This window comes from Dermochelys coriacea, chromosome 3 (assembly GCF_009764565.3).
Source record: "Dermochelys coriacea isolate rDerCor1 chromosome 3, rDerCor1.pri.v4, whole genome shotgun sequence".
Lineage (NCBI taxonomy): Eukaryota > Metazoa > Chordata > Testudines > Dermochelyidae > Dermochelys > Dermochelys coriacea.
Window position 1 is genome coordinate 21390812 of NC_050070.1, and position 5053 is coordinate 21395864.

The 5053-nt window shown below is 41.6% G+C and overlaps 1 long non-coding RNA gene across 1 annotated transcript; it reads right to left on the reverse strand.

Annotated features, from left to right (window-relative positions):
- Window positions 1–643: 643 nt before the first annotated feature.
- Window positions 644–4380, reverse strand: LOC122459629. The gene is made up of 3 exons (XR_006280440.1): window positions 4149–4380; window positions 2471–2641; window positions 644–1492 (listed from the first exon to the last, which is right to left on the reverse strand). It is a non-coding gene; the product is annotated as an uncharacterized LOC122459629 (long non-coding RNA).
- Window positions 4381–5053: the final 673 nt, after the last annotated feature.

Here is a 5053-nt window from a genome sequence, read left to right on the forward strand (position 1 = left end):
GTCAGTCCTCTTACAGCCTTTATAAATACTAGATTATGAGCAAGAAACCCATAAGATTCATTAAAGCTTCACATTTTCACTCAGTCTACCTGTGGCTCTTGGCTGTGAAAACAAGGGCCAGATCCTCATCTTTGTGTAAGTTGCCTTTGAACTATGCAACAGCACAAGGGGGATGTAAGATGCCTAAAAGAGGTAGCAGAAAATTTCTCCAGTGGTGGGAATTCGTAGATGTGAAAAACCAGTTTTATATTCCACCTTCTCCCCTTACGTCAATCATACGGGTGTGTCAGGGCAGGAAGAGTAGTTCCTGGGGAAGAAATGAAGTCAGAGCACACAGTGCTCCGGCCAAGCCTTGGTTGGTAAAGCCAAATCTGTAAAATGCATCCAACATACATATTTTAGAGGTGCCCTACAGCTGTTCTAAATTATGCCCAGGGTTATTTCAGCACCTTGTGGCCCTAGGATCAAAGGTATCAGGAGATAGTTTGCCACCATCTTTCCCATCTCTTCAGCTACCCTGAGTATAAATTAGACACAGCTGATAATTTTTACTGGCGGCAATTAAAATATTTTTAATCATTTTTAATTTAACATTTTCATGTTTTATTTTTAAAACCACACAGTGCAGCCAGCAGAGTGCCTAATGGAGGTGCTCAGAACCTCAATACATTTGGTACCTTGACAACACTCATGCAGCTGGCCTTTATACATTCTCTGTTGTTTCTTTAATCTCTCCTATACAAAAATGTTTCTCATATTCCTCGCCCTCCAAATATTCATTTAAACAGACAGCTACAAGGGCTGGGCTTGGTGTGTGTGTGTGTGGTTAGTTAGTGTATAATGATAGATGCTCTGGATAAAGAAGATTAATAAATATGAAATGGGGTATATTTTCACATGCAGACAATATCTCACAAGGCAATATATTCTGTAAGCCCTGCTCCCAAAACCCCAGGTATACTAGTGGCAAGCTACCCATGTGGCACTGAGGAAAGTCTATAGCAGCACTAATAATACCAAAGACCCTCACAGTACTTGCAACATACAACTGAAGTCTGCGCCTGGGAGTTTTGAAAACTTGGAGGAACCCAGAGGAGAGGAGGTTGCAGTAACGACATCTTATCCATTCATTGGAGAGGAGGGAGCTGGATAGGACCGTGAACGTCGTCATCTCTCTCTGTTCCTCTGGCCTTTAAACTGTGCTCCTCACTGATGTATCTGAGCTTTTACGCGCCCCATAGCTACGCTTGAGTGGATTTTAAAAAACAAAGTATAGGTAGATGTACTGAACTTCTCCAAATTTGGAAGAAACTTTGGATTGTGTGTTGGTTTGGTGTCATCTTTAGTTCACATTGGCCAACATCAAACCTGGTTGAGCCATAGCTAGTTTGCACGACACTAAAAGACAGTTGTTTCATCCGTGCAGAAGTGGCCAATGAGTGGATGAGTATTAGGTCATCTAGTCCACCTGTTTCTGCAATAGCATTTTCCCCTGCAATACATGCTCATATGCTTTGTTTAACATATTAATGTTGTTGCTGAAAAAAAGAGGTTCATGGTGAGACAGGAGAGAGATTTTCCAGCATGGCTTAGTCTCATCTGTGCATTTTAGTTCACATTTTATACCCTTCTCATCAGGGAAACCTGAAGTTTCACTTCATCCCAGTGGAAGGAGAAACCAGTCTCCATTTCTTGCATATACAATGAACTCAGACACACTGACATTTTCCCCCTACCCAAAACTAAGTTGAAAACTGAGGTTGGTGTGAACCAAAACTTTGGATCTAAGCATACCTGGAATTAAGTGGTATTCAGAATCCATTTTCATAATGGCTCAAAACCCACCCACCCACTCACCCCCAATCCAAATACCTCCAAAGAGAGCTGTGCAGGGGACAGATATTCTATTTTGCACAGGATTTTGACATTTGTTTTCTTTTTGCCAAAATTTAAATGTTTCATATAGATTTTCACTTTTGTATTTTATATTGGAAGATATAATATAATACAAAACAAAAAAATTAAAACTAAAGTCACTTTAAAAAAAATCAACATTGCATTCTGAAAATGTTGCAATGCAATGTTTTGTCATTGTTTGAACTCCGTCTCGCCCCTTTTTTTTTTTTTCCTTCTGAGACAAAATTTCTTCATGGAGAATTTTGATTTCAATAGACCTGCATTTCCTGACGAAAATGGTTCAATCCAAGTTTTCTGACTTGCTCTACCCCTGAGCTCTGGGACTATTTGAAATTGAGGTCTGGATCTAGCTCTGAAATCTTCTGCTTTGTCCCTTCTCTGTTTGGAAATAGCAAAGAACTGAAATGGCTGAAGTCTGAAGATTTATTGACGGTGAGGCAGAGAGGTGCTGTCTCCAGTGAGATTAGAAAGTTTCTTTCTTCCTTTTCCTTCCTGATATTACAGAAAACAATATACACATGCAATGTGGGCTTGTAAAACCCCTTAATCTTACCTGAAGCTTTACATTCCAGTTGTCAGGTTATCACTTGTTCACCTTGGAGCCTGGCTTTGAGGAATATGATAGGAGAACTAATTGAAGCAGGCTGGTTGCCAACGACTGAAAACATGTTTCAATAAAAAGGATTTTATTCTGCTACGGATATTGATGTGAACAAATGGGACCCTAGGGTGCAAAACAGAAATAATCCTAAGTATCTTTCTCTCTCTCTCTCTCTCTCCCTCTATCTGCATCCCCCTGCCCCAGGAACAGACTTGATATCAAACCACAGCAGTGTTGCAATAATAGCTTTCTACCAAAGTCTCATTGCGTTCACTAAAGATTTTTCAGTACCTGGATGATATTAGTTGCTAAATAGGCACTGTATAGCAAATAGAAGCAATAGACAGCAATGGGCCCAGGCTGTCAAAGTGAGATCCAGATGTCAGCCCCTCTCCCTAGTACTTTCAAACTTCTAGGGTGTTTGAATTCAAGGTGTATTCATTACAGACGTAAGGATAAACTCTGGTACTTGGGTACAGCTTCTGATTTTGAAAAGAAAAAACAAAGAACAAAAACCAACTCTTTTCCAAAAGGACAGGAGTCCTCAGATTCAGGATTTTGGGGTAGACGTACCTCAATGCAACCACAAGAACAGTATTTGGAGCCCTGAGTCACCACTTTGTTTATTCTTAGCAAGTTGCCTTGAACAAAACATACTCAAGGAACTGTCTGTTCACATTGCTGAATCTACCATGTTCTGTCGGATCAGAGAAATGAAGGCCACTGTCAGAGCAATGATAACAAAAAGGATGGACAACCAGTAAATGGTCTAAATTGTTACCACTAACCACTGCACGCTCTTAGCAGCTAGCCTCAGAGCTAAAATGAGAAGCTATACTGGTAGGCACATTTAAACTTCCCAACTGGACCACTTAGGTTGACCATATTTCCCAAAGTGAAAATGGGACACCACTCTGGGCCAGCCCAAGGCCACTCCCCACATGGGGCTGGCCCGAGTTCTCCTTCCCCCCCAACCCCCCACATGCAGGGCCAGCCCAAGTCTCACTGTGTGAAGATACTTCACCCCCCACCCCTTGAACGTTCCTCTGCAGCCCCTAGGAGGGCGTGCCCCACTTTTTTGGCAAAACTGGGCATTTGTCCCATTTGCTCTTGCCAACAGATGATCAGTTGACAAGGACAAATGGGACAAATGACAGTTTTGCCAAAAAAGTCCGAATGTCTGGGACAAGGCTTAAAAAGGGGGCTGTCCCAGCCAAAACAGGATGTATGGACATCCTAGGACCACTAGTAACTAACTCAAGTAATATGTCACAGTTCAGGCAACTTCACCTGTATTCTCCTTCTATGGTCCAGCAAAGGCACCCATGCTAGTGTTGGCTCTCTTGTGTGAAGACAAATACCTCTTTCCCTTCCAAATGGGGAGTTTCCAAGCTGCACACTCCCCTGACTATACTGTGAAATCCCCAACAAAAAAGACAAAAAAGCCTAAGTATTCTTTTGCCTTCTCTTAAGAAGTAGTACATAGGTACATTGTCACAGGTATGTGTTTCCGCACAACTCTTTTGAAGCAAGTACATTTTATTCTTAAGGTAGAAGCATTACAGAGAAAAAACATATTAAAAACAATAAAAAACCCTACACACATACTAATAAGCTTACTGGACATCACCTCAACTGCAACATGGGCTCTGGCAAGAGTACTCCTTTAACCTCCATCCAGGGGTTTTCCTGTGGTTTCATGAGTAAGAGACGCTCATTTTTCCAGTTTGGCTCTTTGAGGAGACCATGGATAGGTAATCAAATCAGCCAGACAACGGGTCTCTGCTCAAAGGGCAGCTTCAAAAGAATGGATTCAAGGTGGGTCATTTGCAGTCCCCTCATCTCCACTCATCTCCTAGGAAATCCACTTCACTTTATTGTTCAAAAAAATCCTTTGAAGAAGTCGCATGCAATCCCACAACAACACAAAGAATTGCAGTTTTAATACAATGGACCGCAAAAGCATTAAATTTAATTCAATGAGGTTTAACTTAATACAATAGAGTTTAATTTAATTCCATAAGGGTTGTCCAGGATATTGCAAGAAACAGTCATATCCATCACAGTATCTCCCACAAAAGTATGACTGTGCATGAAAAAATGTCTAGTGCTGTATCTATTGGTTATTGTGTCTGCCAGCTGGTGACCAGACACTATAGAAGACATAACCAATTGACAGAGCTCCACCATCCAGTGGCCGACATTGCTGTGTGTGCATCTCACAAGTAACAGCTCTAACTCCAATTGGGATTCTCAGATCAGGTGCTCAAGATGCTGAGTCAAAGGGGAACCTGCTCTTGCCAGCAGAATCTGTGCTATGCTGGTCTCAGATAAGAGCTGCTGTTTGTGTGGCTCTTGTGATACTTATAATAGAAGTGCATACGCAATACTGGGCCATATACTATGAGAAGAAGGATGGTTTTGTGGGTAAGGCAAAGTACTAGGAGTCAGGAGGTGTGAGTCCTATTCCTGAGATTGACATTGACTTGCCAGGAACTTCTCTGTGTCTCAGTTTCTTTAGCCGTAAAGCTGAGA